The sequence below is a fragment of the Camponotus vicinus genome, unplaced genomic scaffold, assembly GCF_025532165.1.
Source record: "Camponotus vicinus isolate PSW18456_S1 unplaced genomic scaffold, iyCamVici1.0 SCAF_11, whole genome shotgun sequence".
NCBI classification, from domain to species: domain Eukaryota; kingdom Metazoa; phylum Arthropoda; class Insecta; order Hymenoptera; family Formicidae; genus Camponotus; species Camponotus vicinus.
The window spans coordinates 3,885,064-3,908,829 of NW_028141947.1; the positions used below are offsets into that span (position 1 = coordinate 3,885,064).

General features: G+C 30.7%; 1 pseudogene; it reads right to left on the reverse strand.

Annotated features, from left to right (window-relative positions):
- Nucleotides 1-1,297: 1,297 nt before the first annotated feature.
- The window catches only part of LOC145961788 (aminopeptidase N-like), a 57,698-nt pseudogene continuing 35,229 nt past the window's right edge, over nucleotides 1,298-23,766 (reverse strand).

Here is a 23,766-nt window from a genome sequence, read left to right on the forward strand (position 1 = left end):
GGAGGAAAGATGGGAAAGGATTAGAGATTCAAGGTACAATAGATGGTATGGGGAGGTGAAGGAGGAGGGAATACCGGCATATCTGGAAAAGGGTTGGGGGGATAGTAGATGGAGGAGGGTAATAAGATTTAGGTTGAATAACGAGATGAGAGGAGCGAGATATTGGGAATCAGAAGAAAGAAGGAAGTGTAGGCGGTGTGGTGGGGGTCAGGAGACATGGGAGCATGTACTGGGAGAATGCAGAGGAGGAGGAAAAGAGGGGAATTGGTGAGAAAGAATGGAAGAGATCTTGAGTCAGGAAGGGGAAGGGGAATGGTGGATCAGGGAGATAGAGAGTGAAAGAGAGAAGGAAAAGGGGGAGTATGGAGGAGAGGTGGAAGGAGAGGGTATGGTGAATGGAGGGGTGTGTGTGGAGTGAAGGAGAATATGTGGAGTATGTGGAACCGGAAGTCGAAAAGTTAGGGGTAGATCTCTCTCTCTTAGTTAGGTTAGATAGGGTAGTTTGTAAGGTAGAATGTAAGGCAGTCATAAGCCGAGGATAGTCATAAGTTAGTGTTAAGCAAAGCGAGCGGTTGTTAGACAGGCGGTGTCTTCCCTGCGCGGCGAATCACAGCATAGGTGCTATGTTTGATGCAGTATGCTTACGGTTTATTTTTATTTTTATTTTTAGTTTATTTTTTGATTTATTTTTATTTTTATTTTTCTCCGTTTTCCTTTATCTTTATTTTCACTGTGGTTTATTGTATTATACTGTATTTATTTTTATTTTTATTTTTATTTCTATTTTTATTTTGTATTTTCTTGTTATTTTCCTTCTGTTTATTTTGGTTTGCGGATTCTGTATTCTTTTTCTGTGAAAGGTTTGTAAGAGGTTCGGGTACGCTCCTCGAAAAAGCGCTTTCAATCCTCGAAGGGGACGAATAAAGATATCAATCAATATAATACAACATAATTTAATTATGATATAACATAATTTAATTATAATTATTTACATATTATAATTATGAATGTAATTTATATTTAATTTAATTATAATATAACATAATTTAATTATAATTATTTATATATTATAATTATAAATATAATTTACACTTTGCATTACTTCATGTAAATAAGGATATAAAAACATCAGTGCAAATATGAATTGCAGGATAAAATAAATCCTTGTATAAATGCATTTAATTATATATTATTAATGCACATAAGCATAAATAATAAATCGATAACTATAAACATTACAAATAACTATTTTAAAGAAAGATATATAGATATATTCGCATCATAATTATTACTTTCATTAAACGGATATTATTGTTTTTTTTTCAAAATTCTGAAAGTAATCTTTTTGACTTTTGATTTCGAAAAAACGTGTTTGTATCTTGCTTTGAATATTTAAAATATATTGCTTAATACTTTCGAACTCTTCGACATTTCTATTCAATTCGCTTGTCTAAAACAGATTATATCGATATTAATTATTAGTGAATAGCAACTATCAATTATATTCTCACTATCAAATTAAATATTATCTCGTATTATACTTCAACTATCAATTAAATATTATCTCGTATATATACATATACATATATATATATATATATATATATATATATATATATATATATATATATTATAATCATTTTATTTATAATAATAATCTTAAATATAATTGGAATAAATAATAATTATAGATTATGAAGATTATATTCTCTTCTCAGAATCAAAATTTTAGTTATCCTGAAGAAAAAACGGAATTTATAAGTTTGTAAACATTTTAAATTACTATGTCGATTTCTGTGCAGGTTTCGCATATTTGTAAAAAATTTGCCAGCAATCGAATAAAGTGATATGAATTTTGAGAAATTAGTAAAGCTCTAAATGTGAAACATAAATTTAAATTTTTCGAAGTAGGAAGAGAAAGTGAAATGCGGATGACAGTTATAACCTCAGTTTCAGAGAAAATTAATTTTTCTTTCAAAATAAATCGTTGTACATGGAATACATTTCTTTCCTCAATGCGATACTAAATATCGAAGTCTTAATTTAAGATTTTTATTAAAATAAATAATCCCTAATCCCGATAAAAAAGTGTAGGCGAAAGAATATCGAGATGAAGTTGCTGAAACAAAAATGAAATCATACTCCTATTATACTACGTGTTCTATTACATTATGTGCATAGTGTTGCACTATATTTTATTTAACAATTCTTATGTCTGCAAAGAATGTTTATAAGTAATATTTTGTAAGTAACTCTTGACAAATAAAAATTCACAGAATTTAGAATTAGCGATTTTAAATATAAAATTAGAAATTTATAAGAGATATGGCTATTACAGAGAAAATATCATTATATTATAATATTATAATTATTATATCTAGCAGGCCATTGCATTAATTATTGTGTTAACCTATCATTATCACAGTTTTAGTTTAACAAATGACTCATGTAATATTAGAGTATGCTAATCACATTACCTAATAACTCTCTCAATCATATTGAAAAAATATTTCAATTTATTTAACTAAGAGCTATTTAACATCTCAAAGCTATAAATTCTCTTTTTAAAATTTATATAAATCTATTTTTTATTAAGATCACTAAAATTTCCAAGTAAAGAAATTCTCTTTCTCTTTTGCTTTCGCTTGCTCCCATGTTCTTTCTCACTCTCTTATTCACTAAGAATTATAATACACTACTAAAAAAAAATAGGGAACACTTTTTGTACCCGAAAAATTGGGCTATTTTTAAACCGCTGAAATTCGTCGAAAAATCATCGTAGACAAAAAATAAAAAAAGTATTTTGAAGCTTGAAGCTTCAACTTTAACGTGCAATTGGTAATTTTAAAAAATTTTTTTATCTTTCTTATCCTGCGCTTTAAAAAACAACACATTGTTTAGTTCCTTAAAATTATATATTTTTAACACACCGAAACTTGATAAAAAAATTTTTCTCGAGAAATTCAACTAAAATTTCATAAACTACATTTTGCCTGAAACGCTTTTTGCCAAAATGCTTTTTTTTAAATTTTCTTACGATTTTTTTGACCAAATATACAATTTTGAAAATAAACCAGTATTTTTTATCGAACTACAGAGTGTCAAAATTACATAATTTTAATAAACAAAACAATGTCTTTTCTTAAAGCATAGAACAAGGAAGATAAAAAATTAAAAAAACTAACGATAGCGAGATAACGAGCACGTTAAAGATGAAATTTCAAGCTTCAAAATGCTTTCTTTATTTTTTGTCTACGACAATTTTTCGCCGAGTATCAACATCATATCTAAAAAATGCTGATTTATTTTCAAAATCGTATTTATTTTTTATATTACTCGGTCAAAAAAAGTCGGAGGAAAATATTTAAAAAAGCTTTTCGCAGAGAAAATGTAATTTATAGAACTTGAAGTGAATTTCTCGAGAAAATTTTATTATTAATGTTATATCGTCTTATGTGGCGACTCCCGTGGCGATATGTAATAGATTCTCAGTTAAAGACTTTTTTCTTTTGTCGATCCTCCCCGGTATGCGCATCTCTTTATCTTTGTGCACTCGTCATTACGCAGTAATCACGCGAGTGTCGGATCGTTTCGCTTTCCAATAAAGTATCGTAACAGAGTTTATTAGCAAAGAATATTTTACTTTATCCCTGACACAATCGTCCCAGCTCCACGGCCCCTTTTATATCAAGAGTTAAGTTGCGTGTTAAAAATACATAATTTTAAGGAATTAAACAGTGTGTTCTTTTTTAAAACGCAGAATAAGGAAGATAAAAAAATTTTAAAAACCACCAACTGCGCATTAAAGTTCCCAGACAGCACAATGACATCTTAAAAACGTATTAAAAATAAACAAATTGGACGTTTCATACGTATTTAAAATATCCAGATTAGAGCCTAAAATATCTTTAGGATGTTTTATGGATATCCAGTGTTACTATTTTGGACATCCCAAAAATATCCATTTTAAAGACCAAACGGACTAAAATTGGACTTGTTTTGAACATTAAAAAAATATTTTAAAAATAGGTATAAATAATTTTTACAAAATATTTTAATGAAAAAATTTAAATTTATTATATTAAATTTTTCATTATTTTATATTAAATTTGTTTCATTATTTTATATTAAATTATTCGCCGGACATTTACTTGTCCAACTTATAAAATCAATTTAATATCTGAAACTCGTGATTTAGATCAGAAATTAAATTGAACAGTATATTTTTAATCTTATTTGTTACCTTTTGCAAACTTTATATAATTCTCATAACTAAAACTTAAATACGAGAAAGATAGCGCATCGCACGTCGCGTAGCGGTAAACGAACGAACTAACACATCCTTGCGTGCTTGCGCGAAACTTTGATGTCCAAGATCGGACATCTTATGGACGTCCAAATATTGGCCATTAACGGATGTCTCAAATCGAATGTACGATGGATGTTCATTTCATGTCCATGGACGTGTGGACGTAAAATGGATATAAAATGAATATCCATAGGATGTCCTGTGCTGTCTGGGTTGAAACTTCAAGCTTTGAAGCTTTCAAGCTTGCTTTTCTAATTTCTTATATACGATGATTTTTCGACGAGTTTCGGCGGTTTGAAAATAGCCCAATTTTTAGGGTACAAAAAGTATTCTCTATTTGTTTTTTTTGAGAAGTGTATTTTAAAAACAGTATATTTTTGGAAATTAGAAATAAAAATATGGTTATTTTATAAAAGAAATTAGATAACATTAATTTTTGCTTGTCGCTTTGAGATACTGTGACTAAATTAATATATTCTGTATGAAAACAAAAAATATCAACGATTAATAACGGAATATATATATTGTTACGTCCGGTGGACTCCACGATTCTTTTCTTTCCTCGAAACGATTTCGTGGAAGAAAGAAATCGAGGATCGACTTGCATTTGGAATGTAAATCGATTCTTCTTAGGAATAATGATAACGCGTAGAAGAACGCAATCTAATCCGCGTGTATCGCTATTAAACTTTAACAAATCTAATTCAGGGAATGGCCAGTCGAGATAGCGTTAACGAAACTCTAAATAAATTCGTGAATTATGAGATGAAAAATTGTTATGAGAAACTCTAACTGTCCCGTATCTATTGGTACGGCTTTATGTTCGAAGCCTCTCTATCTAAAGAAATTTTAAAATAAAGATCTGGTTTTCGGGAAGATTGTCAAAATCTAAACATACAGCAATATTCTTGAAATTGATAGTGCACGTGCGCTCGTTCGACAGGCCACCCTCGAGCGTTCTCCGAATCGCCAAATCATCAAGCGATAAGATAATCAGCTCACTCCCACTTTCTACTGGATGGAGCTAAATCTCGAGCCAAAGGGCTTAACCAATAAAAATCTTAAGAAACGCCTCTCCTCCCAAAAATCAGCCTCCTTGTCCTTAAAAGAAGGGAGTATTAAAATTATTACAAAAGATTCCCACCATCCAGTAAGGAGGAGGAGTAATAACTTTAAAATGCAAGCGCAAGGCGCGACGCGCGCTATTAACACTCCAGTTGACAGTTCAGTACGCTAATTCTTCCAACGAGCAGCAATGCAGTTGACAGTTCAGTTCACAGCTCCAGTCAAGATTCAGTCATTCAATTTTAAAATTATATAGCCTCGGGGATCCTTTTTTTTCTTGCATTATGCAATTGAGTTATTCATCTGTTTTATATCACAGTGAAAATGATTTTGTTAACATTTAATTGTGCATCGTGTGAATTTTCTGATGAACATCTCCATTACCCAGCTCTTCATGTTATAAATCTCCGACCTCAGCCATTGCAATTTTATGAACGCACTCATTTTTGTGATGCCAACGAGTTGTGAGTAAAATTGAGTAATTTTCATTTTCTCCCTTTCCCATATCTTACTATCTCATAATTTAAAATCTATGTCTGACAAATAATTTTAAACGGTTTAATAACCATTAAATTTTTACTAATTACTATCAATCAATCAATCCTTGTCTCACCTCTCCTCCAGTCTCATTCCTTGTTCTTCCTGTTCGCCGAGAATCTCCGCAAGGCGATTCGCGAACAATTCCTCGTTCGCCGGGAATCTCCGTAAGGCGATTCGCGAACAATTCCCCGTTCGCCGGGAATCTCCGTAAGGCGATTCACGAACAATTCCCCGTTCGCCGGGAATCTCCGTAAGGCGATTCGCGAACAATTTCCAGTTCGCCGGGAATCTCCGTAAGGCGATTCGCGAACAATTCCCCGTTCGCCGGGAATCTCCGTAAGGCGATTCGCGAACAATTCCTTATTTCTCTTTATTAGCTCTTTCTGATTTATTTACCGAGAATTTATATTGTTTTCTATCATTATATCTCGTTTCAGCCCTTCTTTATATATATATCTTTTCATTTCTATTTTTTCTTGACTCCCTTTCGTTTTCTTTTAATTTTCCATCCTCATATTATTATTATTACTATTATCTTTTCCTTTCTCTTCATATTATTTTCCTTTGAATTATCATTACTTTTGGGAGAAACCGTTGAAATAGATGAATAATTTTCGAACTTAGACTTGGCGAATCTCTTATCTTAATTTTATTATTGTATTTTAATTTAGACCTGTGTTTTAGCGAATTTAGAAAATTTTAATTCTAACTATAACACATATGCGCAAGCGACGAATTCTATACTTCTTCTAATGAGTAAGCGTTATTCATATTTTTATTACACATTCACTTTTTATTTTGTTTTATTTCTTATATTATATTAATTATATGTATATTGTATTAACCAGTCAGAATTTAATTCTTAACGTAAATTCTTCCCTGTATATTCTGACTGATAACCTCCGAACGATTGTAACACACGCGAGAATATATACATACACACACAGATACCCACTCACCTACAACTGCTAAGATGTATTTTTCTTTCATTATTTTTTTTTATAATATATGTATTTTTAATTTAATGTATAATTTAATTATTTAAACCGTTCTCTTCCCTAAATCCTGAGATCGCACTAGGTCCCATCCCGCGTAACAAGGATTAAATTCCTTTACCGAAAAGGGGCCATCGAACGAATAGGCTTAAAAACGCAGCGTTAAAGAGACCTTCGGTCGCTGACCTGTGTCAGGCCCTTCACATTCGTTCGACCCGATCCATACACACGCCCGAATAAAGTGTGTCACGGGGTAAGTAAGTTGCGTCCTTCCATACGGCCCATCCATTCCAGGGTCAGGACGTAACAGTATATTCGATAAAATGATATTCATAAAATTTACCTTTACTTTCACATCTTTCTTTTTCATATATGAAAACCATGTTACCTTCTTATATTCACTTAATTCAACTTGTAATAGACTAATAAATCTATTTGTTAGGAAGTCGTTTATCTAAAACAGATTATTTTGATTATATTGAACAACAATATTTAATGATAAATTGATGTCGCATCATGATTATTTATTTTATATATATATATATATATATATATATATATATATATAAACACATGCAATTTTTACCTCTTTGAGTTGATTCGTAGAATACACATGATTAATAATAACAATAAACGTTGCATACCCGCTGACTTGTCTATAACAGTAAAATAATAAATTTATTGATACACACATAAATTGTTGAATGATAGATATATATTTACGGAGAAAACTGTATTACTTAGGTTTTATATTCTCAAGATTGTGTAATATGAAATTGAATACTGCAGAATTCTTTGCATGCTTCGCGATAGTAAAAAGAAAATAATTAATATAATCTTGATCGGAAAAATCTTTTAAAAACATAATCGATGTTGTACTATCATTTTTTATTAGATTTAAATAGTCTTTGATAAATTGTGAATCCTCAGGGCAAGACAGATATTTTAAAAATTTAGTGTCAAATTTTTCTTTTCCCAGACGATATACTCCCCAACAAGGAGAATCTTCATTGCTAAGAGAATAGTACAATACTCTTAAACCTTGACAGTATGTCCATTCTTTCCACCATGGCAAGAGCCTACGGGATTCAATAACAAAATCAATAATAAAACAAATTCTGTTATAAAAGTTTTGCATATATTAATCTAATATTTTGATCAAATAATTTAACAAATTATAATTTTATAACATAATCTAATAAAGTTAAATTTTGATCAAATAATGTAATAAACATTGCACATGTATCTACAAAATAATTAAATTAAAATATTCGGGAATATACAAGAAAAATTACGTATTTTTTTCGGGATCTGCGAGATGTCGATTTAAGTTATGTTGGGCTTTTTCTATGCATATGCGACCATCAAGATTACATGTCCATTTCGCAGCCTCCATTCTTAAACTCTTTGTAAGATCGTGTTCATTAGAAACTTCATTGTATCCAAGTTTGTCAAGCAAATCGTATAATAAGTTACTCATTTTCATCTAAATATATAAGTGCATATATATTGTTAATTGACATAAATTTTATATTTTTCGATTCTTGCATTACATTTTGCTATATAAAAAGATACCTTCCGCAATTATATTTTACATGATTTTATATATAAAGAACGTTCTGCGTTAGTAAAAAGCTGTGAATTTTTTTTTATAAAGATATTATATAGCTGTACTTATTATATACGTATTTACACACAAATTTGTATTTTTTTATATGCAAATTCACACATGCTTAACACATGTCCATATCATAAAATAAACATACAGAAGTGCATACATTCCATGCATATATTGTAAACATGTAGACATACATTTGGACATTATATGTATAATATAATGCAACAACATTTTAACTGTTTGTGTATTAGACACACAGATAACTAATATATATGTTTCCTACTAATTTTGTATCTCAAAATTGATGATATTTAAGTCGTCATTATGAATATCATGCTGTGATTAAAAATGGTAACAATTCTCAAATTTTTCCCTCTCCAACTTCTTATAATTAATAGAGGAGGCCGGGGACAAAAGTAACATTTTTTGTATTATAGGTCACTAATTAATTATCGTTAGATATATAAAAAAAGATTATATGCTAAAAAACTCCATTTATTGTTCTATTATTATACCTATGTTTCAATCTCAAATAATGGATATTTAAAGAGCTACTATAGTTTCTCGCAAGTACGTTGATTGTTACTTTTATACTAGAACAAAAGTAACATAGTATGGGGATAAAAGTACCAGTTCTTATTTTCGAGAAAATAAAATAAATATGACTTTTTTCAATTTAAGGCAACTTTTATTATAATCTTTTATTAAGCAAGATAACTTTTATTATTTTGTATTATGTTATGTTAAAATAAAAAATAAAATAAATATTTATTTTTATCATCTTTGAAAAACTTAAAAGAAATAATCTTCGTTAAGCAAAATAATTATAAGTAATATCATAAAATAATTATACTTAATATCACATCAGTTTTCTACTTTTTTAAGTCTAAATAATAGTTTAATTCTAAATAATAGTGTAAAAATTGTATGATAATTACTTATACAAAAGAGTTTGATATCTATTCCGAATCACAATTATGGCATACGTAATAAGAATCGCCTTTGGTACAGTTATTATGGGACCAGCTCTTACATTCTAAGCATTGAAACATGTTACTTTCGTCCACAAAGTGTCGTGTTACATTTGTCCCCAAACACATTTTTTAGAATAAAAGCATTATAATCTAAATATGATGCAAGACTTAGCCAAATCAACAATAAATACTTATGAATACATTTTAGAAGAATACACCGGCAAATAATTACGTCAATATATACACTTTAATTAGGCATAGATACAAAAAACAAGAAATACTTAGGTGAATAATGCAAATATACTAATTTCACTTCTGCATGTGCAATTGGTGCAATCGTTCTACAACAATTAACTGAAAAGGAAGAGAATCGGGACGTACGCGTTTAACTATACCCACACGGAACAAAAACCTCTAATGGATGTCCACTAGACGTCTACCATGGAGATTTGAAACCTCCATTAGACCATGTCCATGAAACGTCCCGTAAACATCTACTAGACATCCACAGTTCCGCATTTCATACCTCCATTCGACATCCATTAGACGTATTCATAGATATCATATGTACGTTATATGGAGTAATTATAGATATTGAATGAAGCGTTCATGGATGTCATATGTACGTTCTATGGAGTAATTATAGATATTTTGTGGAGCTCTTATGGATGTCAGATATACGTTATATGGAGTAATTATAGATATTTTGTCGAGCTTTCATGGATGTCATATGTACGTTATATGGAGTAACAAATAGATAATGAACGGATCATTTTCGTTTATTGGCCGGACATTTACTTGTCCGACTTATAAAATCGATTTAATATCTGAAGTTCCTCTATTGAAACTGTATCAGAAGTTAGATCGAAGTAATACTTTTAATTTTATCTATCGCCTTTTGCAAGCTTTATATAATTCTCATGACTAAAACTCAAGTACGAGAAAAATAGCGCACCATAGCGGTAAACGAACGAACTAGCGCGATTACTGATTTTACAGTGAAATTTTACTTCCACTGACTATAATTATTAGTGAGATATAAGATAAAGTAACAAAAAATAATATTTACCAATACTAGGAAAAATAATTGATAAAAATTATTTATGTTAAGAGGAATGTGTACACATCTATCATACATCCATAATCGACGTCTAATGGACATCCATGATGAATTTACAAACGACATCTACCGTGGAGATAATATGGATTTCTATTTCCATTGAACATCCACCGTGGAGATAGAGGTCACATGGAGATATGGAGGTTATAGGGACCTCCAATGGATGTCATGTTCCGTGTGGGTATATAGTATATATAGTATAAATTATTCAACATATTGTGTAGTTTAGTAGGAGGCTTGTTACTTTCATGACGCTGTTACTTTTGTCTCCGGTCTCCCCTACATACTCTATTCGAATATTAATTTACAAATAGATTATCTTTCATCCAAAATATATTTAGAAAATGTAATCAAATTTTTTTAGCTACATGTATTTTATTGTATGTCTCTTTTTGAAAAGTATATGATAATTATTGTTATAAAAGCGCATAATTTATTAATATATGTAATTTTTGTTAATATATGTAATAATTATTAATTATTAATATATGTAATAATGATTAATAATTATTAATATATGTAATAAGTATGTTTTAGTATATTTAACATCATTATTGACAATTTATAATATTTACCTTGATGTTTTCAAAATTTGTTTCCGAAAATAGAAAGATATTGGACAGATATTCTAAGGCTTTGAACATAGGATACCATGCTACGTAATCTGTTTCTCGTGATAGATATTTCGTGATATTCCAAAATACAGTGGAATTAAGTTGACCTGTTACCATTAAGTGGAAAGCGTCATCGATAATTTGGGCACGATTAAGAACATGTATTTGCATATAATTTTCAGAATTTAGATAACTTGCAATTTTTCGCCAATTCTCGATATCGTAATTGACCCGATAATATCCTACCGATAACAAATAAATTATATAGCGACTATAATTCTTTCAGATAGATTTATCAATATAAGTATCTGTTTTTGTACATTTACCCAGATAAAAAAGGTATCAAAAATTATAAGTAAATAGAAAAACGGATTGTAAAATATTATATATATGAAATTATTTTGCACTAAAATTGAGTATATATAATAGTTGTACAAGAAATTTTATTTAATCCAATAATAAATAAATCCATAAATTTAATCCAATTTTTTAATTATATAAATAATCAAATTGCATTAGATTATATAATATTATTTGTTATTATCTATATATTTATATAAAAACATAATCTAAAATTAATGAAAATGAAAAAGCTTTTTTACTACCGACTACTGCAAACCTACGGTAAAGGGAATATGCGTTATCGAGTTCGGATTGATTGTAACGGGTATTCTCGATAACTTTAAACTTTAAACTTTATTTCGATATCATCTTTTGCACATCAATTTCTTATTAATCAAGGAAGGTTTCAAGCATATAATTATCGTTATTTGTTTTATTAATAAAAAGCAGAAAAATAAATAAAAAACGTAATTAAAATCGAGCACACTGGCAATTTTTATTGGTGGTAAAGAATCACAACGTTTCGACCATAGGTTTTGGTCCTTTTCGAGTGAACTACAAAAAACATATTATTTCCAATATTACAAACAAAAATAAATTACATTGATTTTTAAAAAGAAAGAGCAACAAGTTATTTACATACGGTAATTTAATTAAGTATTATATCGTGAAAAATAAGGAAATCACTTCGTCAAGATTATCATGTCAACCTCTCCAAACACACAGAGAAAGACTAGACAACCTTTATTATTCTATCATAAATATTGTTTAAATTTTCAGTGTCCTTTTGTAAGTTAATCGTGTTGTCAAACTTTTTTATGAAAAACATTTCGGCAATTTCTCTCTTTCTCACGTGTTTCTCATTATGTAAAATAACAGGTAACGACCAGTCGAAGTCATGATTAGATTCAACTTTATGTTTGCTAATAACAGAAAAATTACTTTCGTGCAATTTTATGTTGTTGCGATGTTCTTTTACCCGAGTGCCAACATGTCTTTTTGTTTGGCCGATATATGACATATTACAATTTTTGCAATCTAATTTGTAAACGACTTCAGTCCTGTTATTGGTAGGCAACCTATCTTTACCGCGTTTAATCAATGTGTTTAGTTTTTTAGGTACATTGTAAACAACATTAAGACCTACATTTTTAAAAACGCGACTAATTTCACCACTCAAACCCTCCACAAACGGCAAGGAAATGTACGAAGGTGTAACTGCATTGTCACATTCATTGTCAATATTCACGTTATCACGACGTTTTAAAATATATAATCTTTTTTGCACGTAACGGTTAATAATTTGCATTGGAAAACAATTGTTAGAAAGAATCTGCTTAACGATATCAATATTCTTGGAATGAAATCGAACGTTGGCTAACAAAATGGCGCGGTCAACGAGATTGTAAATAGTGTTCATTTTATATTTAAACGGACGCTTAGAATAAAAATTAGTATATCTGTTGGAACAGGTGGGTTTCCTGTACCAATCAGTCAAAAGGCGACCCTCCGATCTGATGACAATCGTGTCGAGAAAACTGATACACGAATCATACTCAGTTTCATGTGTAAATTGCAGACGTTGATGATAATTATTAAAGGTCGTTTTTATCTCTTCAACTTTTGAGCGTGGAACAATGGTAAAAATGTCATCCACATACCTATAATACATCGCAACATTAAAACCCAGTAGACCTAAACAGTGCGTTTCCAAGTCATCCATCACGATATCTGCCAAAATAGGTGACAGGGGGGAACCCATAGGACTACCAAAAATCTGTTCATAGAACTGTCCGTTAAATGAAAAACTAGTGGAGTCCAAAACCGTTTCAATCGCGTATAAAAACTGAGATAAGTTGAATTTCGTGTTAGGAGCGATGTAATTCCAACGTTTAGTAACCGTAATGTAGGTCTTAATGTTGTTTACAATGTACCTAAAAAACTAAACACATTGATTAAACGGTAAAGATAGGTTGCCTACCAATAACAGGACTGAAGTCGTTTACAAATTAGATTGCAAAAATTGTAATATGTCATATATCGGCCAAACAAAAAGACATGTTGGCACTCGGGTAAAAGAACATCGCAACAACATAAAATTGCACGAAAGTAATTTTTCTGTTATTAGCAAACATAAAGTTGAATCTAATCATGACTTCGACTGGTCGTTACCTGTTATTTTACATAATGAGAAACACGTGAGAAAGAGAGAAATTGCCGAAATGTTTTTCATAAAAAAGTTTGACAACACGATTAACTTACAAAAGGACACTGAAAATTTAAACAATATTTATGATAGAATAATAAAGGTTGTCTAGTCTTTCTCTGTGTGTTTGGAGAGGTTGACATGATAATCTTGACGAAGTGATTTCCTTATTTTTCACGATATAATACTTAATTAAATTACCGTATGTAAATAACTTGTTGCTCTTTCTTTTTAAAAATCAATGTAATTTATTTTTGTTTGTAATATTGGAAATAATATGTTTTTTGTAGTTCACTCGAAAAGGACCAAAACCTATGGTCGAAACGTTGTGATTCTTTACCACCAATAAAAATTGCCAGTGTGGTCGATTTTAATTACGTTTTTTATTTTATTTACTGGCGAACTTCAAGAAAAATAAATATTATTTCGTCTATACGTCTTCTCATTGGCTGCGAGTGAATCTAAGAAGCAAAATGATTCACCAATAAGATTCGTTCTAAGCAACCGTATAGGGAATTATACTTGAGTTGAAGTTAAGACATCTCGAAGTAGTGGCGGGAATAATAATTGACATAACCCTATATGTCAAATTATTGTTATTGATGATAATAAATTGTTGTCAGTAATTATTATTAAATTGTGAAGTTATAAGGTCTGTTTTTTATTCCTGCACTAACTGAACTAGTTCAAAAAGTGTACACTAAAGCGTTTTTTATTCCGGACTGGTGTAACTGTTCGTTTTCCGTTACTGGTGTAACTGTTCGTTATTCCAGTGTAGCTGAACTGAGTGCACGAATTCACTGCACTGCCTTCGGTCTGGAGATAGAGTAAGCAGTGCAAAGCACTCGTGTGCAATTTCAAACGAAAGTAAAGTAACTGTCAAATGTAAAGATCTTAAAGGTTAAAATAAAAAAGATTTTACAATATTTAAAAGGTTTTATAATATTTATAGTTTAATATCTCAATATCTCATATAGTTAAATAAAGTTAAAATATAATAAAAGTTACAATCGCGTTAAATCAATTGTTATAACCAATACCAATTACGAAAGGTAATATTTGACTAATAGTAAAATGTAATAGGTTAAAAATTTATAAAAAAATTATAAAAAGATTATAAAAATTAAAATTTTGTCAAATTTATAATATAAACATTTTCACAATTTATAATATAATAAATAATAATATATAATCTATAAATAATAAATAATAATATAATAAATAATATTATTAATATTCTGTTTATTTATTTTATTTTATTTAATATCCCAGATAGCACAAGACATCCTCAGGATCATCCTGAATATGTCTAGGATATCCTGGGACAATTTCAGAATTATCCTGAATATGTCCAGGATACTCTGGGATATTTCTAAGATATTTATGTTAATGTTAAATATTTTATGTGTATATTTGCGAACTTCATTAATTATAATAAAATATTTGAAATAATTTTAAGATGTTAAAAATTTCAATAAGGTATAAATCTTCCATTAATGTCCATTGTTCCATTAGAGAGTTCACTATGTATATTTATTAAATTTAAATATAAAAAGTCCTAATATCATCCTATACATACATATCCTATCCAAACATGTCTTGAGGCATATCCAAGACTATCCTGAATACATTTTATAAAACTCCTCAAGACATCGTGAACACATTTTAGATGAGTTTTTTACTATCTGGAATGAGTGAAAACAAAGCTTATAAGTGCATAAATGCTTAACTCATTCGGCATGTAATATTACTAAAATATTATAATGTTTAGAAATATTTCATTAACATTTCAATTGTAGCTTTGTATCTGAAATATTTCAGAAAAAAGTTTTATATTTGTTTGTTTGGAAACATATAATATTACATATTTAGAATGTGTTTCTCCGCTTTGCTGCTACGCGATGCTACACCAAACTTAACTAACTCCCCAAACAGCACAAGATGATTCTCAGGATGATCCTGAATATATCCTAAATATCCTCGAGATATACGCAGGATTTATTCAGGATATGATATAAAGCCAAACAGCTCAGAATATTTTTTGGATCTCTTAAGGGAGTCCTGCGGAACTGTAAGAGATATTTTAAGGATATCCTTTTGCGTTCCTTATCTAGACAGCACAAGACGTTTTCAGGATCATAATCCAAACAGCTCAGGATGTTTTTTTGGAATTTTTAAGGGAATCCTGCGTGGCTATAAGAAATATTTTAAGGATATCTTTTTGTGTTCCTCATTACATCCCAAATTAGTTCAGAAAATATGTGATTGATACACCGAAAAATTGTATTCTTGAAATGTATACTTTATAAGTTCTCTTAATAAATATTCTTAATGAATAAGAATATATTCTTAATGAATAAGAATATATTCTTAATTTGCGATTTCTGCGCCGCAACTTGATTTCCGCGTGTGGGACATGCGTGCAGTGCAATGACACATGTTTCTTCATTTGCCGCTACGCAGCGACACCACTCTTAACTTTTCTCGTATGCAATATTTATCATAAAATGTATATAAAGGACTTGTATTAACGTAAGATCTAAAGTATATTTTTTTTTCTTAGCAGTGTTGCGAAAAAGAGGACATTGTTCACACACAGATTCTCTGATTATGTGCATTTGAGCAGGATCCTCTTTCTGACATCATCTGTTTATCAGTTTAATTTTAAATTGAATTTAAAATAATTTATGTAATAATCTGGATTCCTTGTTAGGATTCAGAATATTAAACAGATTATTTGAAATTAGACGGAAAAAGACTTTTAGACCAATAATTAAATTTCTTTGACTTCAGCAAAATTTATTAAATCTAAAGAAATTTTTATTTGTATGTTAAGAATATCTAATAAGAATATTTAATAAGAATATCTCTTTAGAAGATTTTCTTCTTAATTTAAGAGGATCCTCTTAGCGTCTATTTAGTAGAATATATTCTAAAGATAAGTGGCATATTCTCAAGTTGAGAGTACAATTCTTTCGGTGTACTATATATATGCTATTTGAAGGATTAATTTAGATTATGTCCAGCATATGTTTTCAGGATTATTTAAGAAGAAATTTAAAAAATTATATATGCGTTGCATATACAAACATATATTTGGCATATAAACTGCCAAATCAAGCAATGCGATATAAAATATGTGAAAAAATATGCTGGATATAAACTAAATTAATCCTGAAAATAGCATATAAAGCATCTCAACGATATATTCTGGACCAATTTAGGATGTATTGCAGATGTTTTAAGAGTTATAAGATTTCCTATGGACATCCTGCAAATATCTTTAGGACTTTGAAATAGAATCTCCTGAGGATATATCTAGGCTTTATGTGAGGCATTCATTTACTATTCCTCAGGACATCCTCAGAATGTACGAAAATTACAAACAGATATCCTCAGCATATCTCCTATATTCGTGCAGGACATCCTTAGGAGATCCAAGAGACGTTCGTGTGCTGTTTGGATCGTATTCAATTTTTCAACAAGAAGGCGCTATATAAAGGATAACATAAGATCCGAACTATATTTCTTCTTTTTAGCCAGTTTTCTGATAAACTGACTTAATTTAAAATAATTTAAAAACAAATTATTTGAAATTAATCGGATAAATGGAAAATAGCACGTTTATTGCGTATTAAAGTATTCTTAATACCGCGAGGGCATTTATATATTTTTATAAATTTCCAAGATATTCATTTATCAGAAACGAATAATAATATTTCAGTAATATTATTAAAATCTTTCGACAAAGTTGCCGATTTGAAATGATTACGGACAGTGAAACATAGCAGAAGTGTTACACAAACGGTCATGAAATATTTCTGTAATACTATTAAAAAGTATAATATTTCAAATATTTGAAATATGGCAGCAATAATGTTTCAATAATATTACGTACTGAATGGGAAAACATTCTGAGGCTATTCGACGGATATCCTGAGGATGCCTAACAGGATATCCTGAGGATGTCTTAGGAACTAATATTCGGGTATTTTTTGTTCTTCCTCAGGATATCCTGAGTATGTCCTAGGAATAAATTAGGATATCCATAGGATATCCGTAATGTCCGTCCTGGACGTCCTGAAGATGTCACTGTGCTGCCTGGGATGTCACGTCATGTTACTCTTGCACTTCAAGCGTTTTTTATTTCCTATACTCCTATACTCTTAATTCTCGCTTGCACTGATTCAGTGCAAGTTCAGTTCTAGTTCAGTCTAATGCAAGAATAAAGAATAATTGTGAAGTTATTTATTTTGAAGTGATATTTATCAGAAAAAAAGTTTTACAAAATATGGACATATCTGAAGAAAATGTTTCTAAATAGGTAAGCTTTTCTCTCTTTCTATTATTAATAATAATTATTTTTATTTGCAGCATAGTTATAAATAATATAACATAATGTGAGAGAAAATAATCTTCTGCATAGCCATATAATTATCATTATATGATATTTCTACAATCATTCTTGGCTACGCAGCAAATATATAAACTTCTATGATTGCAGTTATGTTACTACACAGTCCTAACAACTTGTATATAGTCATAATTATGTGGCTCGCAGAAGATTATTCATTTTTACATTATGTTATGTTGCGGCGCAACCCTAATATTCATTTTTACATTATGTTATATTGCTGCGCAGCCCTAATATTTACTCTTACATTATGTTATGTTGCTGCGCAACCCTAAAAACTTGTATATAGTCATAATTATGTGACTATATAGAAGATTATTCTCTGTTACATTATGTTATGTTGTTGCGCAGTCCTAATAAATAATAACATAATGTGAGAAAGAATTATCTTCTGTGTAGTCATAGTTATGTAGTGTGGAATATGCAGAATTTATATATTTAAACCCACACGGAAAAAATTATCTAATAGATATCTAATAAATGTCTAAATGTCTATATGAGGTCCATATCCTCTATAGATAACTAGTAGATGTATATACAGGGTGGACCATTTTAACCTTTAATGGAGAATAACTCGAAAACCAAGCCCGGGAGAGAAAAATGTTTCAGACAAAAGTTGTTTGGTTTCGAGGGGGCCATAAGATGGTATCATTGGTTTGACCTTGAAGAGTCATTTGAAGGTCACGTGAAGATCACCTTTAATTTCTTAAATGGAACCTACTATTTGTCATTACATATTCTTGTAGCTTATCTCGAGAGCTTTCCAAAACACTATAATTAAGTACCTTTTCGTTAAGTACTTTTTGAGTTATGAGGCTTGAAATAATTTCTTAATTTTACATAAACCGTAAAATATCTTGTAAAATATTCATTTTTCGATTATCTTACCTTAATACTTTTACGTACAAAATAATGAGAGGAATCAATTGATGTAAAGAAAACACATAGTTGTTTTTAAGAAAAAATATGGAATTGTTAATTGCAAATTACATATTTTTTCTTCAAAACAACTATGTGTTTTCTTTACACCAGTTGATTCCTCTCATTATTTTGTACGTAAAAGTATTAAGGTAAGATAATCGAAAAATGAATATTTTACAAGATATTTTACGGTTTATGTAAAATTAAGAAATTATTTCAAGCCTCATAACTCAAAAAGTACTTAACGAAAAGGTACTTAATTATAGTGTTTTGGAAAGCTCTCGAGATAAGCTACAAGAATATGCAATGACAAATAGTAGGTTCTATTTAGGAAATTGAAGGTGACCTACATGTGACCTTCAAATGACTATCCAAGGTCAAATTTTTGCCACCATCTTCTGTCCCCCTCGAAGTCAAGCAACTTTTATTTGAAACATTTTGTTGTACATTCAAAAATAAAAAAGTTATTGGGATGGGTAACTTAAAATGGCTCACCCTGTATAACATCCACATATCTATATCCACTAAATAGCTACCAGAAATATTTACTAAATGTACACATATTATCCACATATCTACATTCACACACAAAAAATACGAGCCACTAAATTTTAGCACAATTTTTTAACATCTTTTAATAACAATAAATCAGCCCAAAATCATCGTATTAAGATTAAACAAAACTCAAATTAAAACCTGAACATTTTTTTTAAAAAGCAAAAACACAAATTTGAGTTACAAAAAATATTTTACAAAAGATATTTTAAAATGACAGGCGTTGAAGATAGACTTTGAGAAATGAGAAACAAATTTTTTTTTAACTGGTACAAAAGTTTTACAAAAATTTTTGTTTTCTGGTGCAAAAATGTATGAGTTTTTAAGCCCATTTATTTCCTAATAAATTCATATTTTAATCAATTTTCTACGATCTTTTTTGATAAAGTTATATCGTTTTGAAGAAAGATTTGAATCTGACCATCTATCTCTATGAAGCATCTTGGATCGAGTTACACTTTAATTTCTTTTTTGAAAAAGTTTTCCATGATAATTTATTTCTGAATTGCAGATTTTACAAGGATAGTTTCATTTTATAACATTTTCTTCAAAACGGTGTAACTTTATCAAAAAAGATAAAAAATTTATTAAAATATGAATTTGTTAAGAAATAAATAAGCTTAAAAACATATTTGCACCAGGGAGTCGATTTTCCTGAGCAATGCAGCAGTTTAAAAAAATAATTTGTTTTCTATTTCTCAAAGTCTATCTTCAGCATTTGTCATTTTGTAAAACATTTTTTGTAACTCAAATTTGGTTTTTTTAATTTTTAAGAGGACTGATTAATTTAAGCTTTATTTCATATCAATACGGTGATTTTTGCTAATTTGTTGCCATTAAAAGATATTAAAATATTTTGCTAAAATTTAGTATTCCGTTTTTTTGAATGTGAGTGTATATCCACCAAGTAGCTACCAAAGATATCCAATGGATATTCATATATATCCACGAGTTTCACGCTTTGCCGCTAGGTAAAAGGAAAACGCCTAACCCGAAAGGGATCCATATCCAATCTAAGACAGTATATAAGACCGCGGCACTGGTTCCGCGAGTCATAGCTTATCGATCAAAGAGCGCATTAGCTCGAAGACTGTTATAGCCGTATCTCTTCTATCTTTTGTGAGAGGAGCCCCAGAGCTCCAAAAATTAACCGCAGACGGTTAATTATTTTTTATGGCGAATCCGTCATATATTTATTATAAAAGAATAAATGTCCTTGCAAAAATCAATATCAATACATAATAGTAAATGTATCTATATTAATAATAAATGTATCTATAGAAATATCCACTGAAAGTTGTACGAATATCTACAGGATATTGATTTACATATCCTGTAGATATCTACGAAACTTCGAATTGCGGACATTTGGATATCTATAGCATTTCTAATGACTGTTTTTTGTATTGTTACGCGCGCGCCCGAGTCGTTGCGGCCCTGCCGTTGTCCGGATCCCGTGGTCAATTGTTTATAAACAACGAGAGTGAGTTGGAAGCCAGCTGTCAAGCTGGGCGGACGCGTCTCGATTTCCCGTGTGATTATTATCGTTATATCTGTTATATTCTGTGTTCTCTGGTGTTATTAAAGTTCTTGCGTTCCTTTAACACGAGTGTTATTTCCGTGTGCGCGAGCGTGTGCGCGAGTGCCGATCGTTGTGTCGCGCGCGATTCGAGATATATCGTTCCGCGGACGCAACATTTTTGGGGGCTCATCCGGGATACCAGAATCCCGGGGAGAAAGGATCTGAGAATACCGGGAGTGAAAGGATCTGAGAATCCCGAGAATAAAAAGAACATCCTGGCGTTAAAAATGGCAACGCTCCGTGAAGGACGAATGCGGCAGCGGACGGAGTATACGGAGCAGCTGCGGCGAAATGCTCCGAGAAAGGGGGGAGAGGAGGCAAACGATCCAGCTAAATCGCTCCAATATTATGAATAATTGTTATTCTGTAAGAGCGGCTTCACGCGGTTAGATCGGCACGCGTGGTTTATAAAAAAATCGTTATGTTAAAAATGTTTTGTTTCAGAATATAACTTATTAAAGAATAAGCTGTTGTGTTTAAAATTTGTGCGGACTCGGATGTATCTCGAATAGGGGTAATTCCTCATTCTTAGAATGCCTGGACGGCAATATTCGTTGTGGTTTTTTTAGTGTTTATTAGGAAAATGGTTGTATTGATTCCGAATATGTTTGTAAAGGGCATTCGTGTATTTGTAATAGTTGAGTAATCTTCGAAGAATTGTGGGAGGGACTCCCAAATTGTAAATTGATTAGGGAATGGTTTTACATCCGAGGCCCGAAAGAGATAAAAAGGGAAACTTAATGAAAATTAGTGTTACTAGTTACTCGTTTTACTGTTTTTTATTTAAAGGGAAGAAAATTTTGGAGACGCGTCGGAGTGATCTGGTCGAAACTTCAGAAGTAGAAATCTTCAATTGAAGGCTGCCTCGTCCACGGTTTTTGAGCCGTGGTTTTCCCGTGGGCCGGAGGGCGAATGCCGAGGCAGGTACTTGGGGAGTCCTTTTAGGACGATGGGTCCACGGTGGATACCCCCCTCTTGTCCGAAGAAAGGCACGGAAAGGACAGGAAAAGGGACAGAAAAAAAAGACTTGCGCCGGGCACGAGGAAGATGATTGAAATGGGAGGCTGCCCTAGAGTCGATTCTTGGGGGTTTGGCCAACTCCCTGGAAGGAATCGATTGGGAGTCTGCTCAGTGGATTGGAGCCTGGTCGGAGCGAAGCTCGGTAACCGGGAGCAACAGCTCAGGGAGAGCAAGATATCGTTCGGGGTCCTTGGAGTCCGCGAAGATTGGTCATCGAGCCCCTTGCTGATTGTCGGGACGACAATCTTGAAGAGGAGGAGCAGTGTTACGCGCGCGCCCGAGTCGTTGCGGCCCTGCCGTTGTCCGGATCCCGTGGTCAATTGTTTATAAACAACGAGAGTCAGCTGAGTTGGAAGCCAGCTGTCAAGCTGGGCGGACGCGTCTCGATTTCCCGTGTGATTATTATCGTTATATCTGTTACATTCTGTGTTCTCTGGTGTTATTAAAGTTCTTGCGTTCCTTTAACACGAGTGTTATTTCCGTGTGCGCGAGCGTGTGCGCGAGTGCCGATCGTTGTGTCGCGCGCGATTCGAGATATATCGTTCCGCGGACGCAACATTTTATTCATGGATATCCTTAGTGCCCATGAAGGATATCTAGTGGATATCTAATACCAATTATTTTCCGTATGGGAATGTATCTTTATTATATTTTATATTAAGTTTCTCTTCCGCGTTAATTTTAAAACATACGCGCACACATACACACATTCATGTATACACACCGAACACATCTAGCGCGGCGTTTCCCGACTGCTCTTGTAAAATATAGAATTAATAATAATTACAATGTAACAAAGTAATTTGTTAACACCATTTAATTCTAAAATCCTAGCCTTTGTAAATCATATTACGCTAAATATGTGAAGAGAATCAATTCAAATAAGAATAAATTGAAATAATAATAACTTTACTTCTCATATATGTATGTGTATAATTTTTTTAAATGTAATATTTAATAATAGTATAAAGTTAATTGTTAAGTTTGAATTAATGTTTACAAATAAATATTACTTCAAACTTTTCTAAGCTTATGTTTTTATTATTAAATATTAAATATTCGTGAAATATTTGTTTTTTATTACTTAATATTTTTGTTTCATTTTTTTATTTACTTCTAATTTTTTAATTTTTTTTACTTAATTTATTTAATTAATTTTTTTTTATTTTAGATTTTTATTTGTTGTATATTTTTGTCTCTTTATTATAATCATTAATTATATTTTGTGTTATACGGTGGATTGTAAATGGTTTAAAAACATGTAGCTTAAAATTTACACATGCATGCGCACGCGCGCACACACACAAAATGCTATTTAATAATGCTATTTAATACAAAAATGTATGACCAAAATAATAAAATTGAAAATGAAATTGATCTGCAATAGTTTGTAACATGTTAAATAAATTGATTAAATTATCAAATAATAAATATATTAATTACATAAAAAAATTCCTACTTTTATATATACATGTATCTATATAATTATAT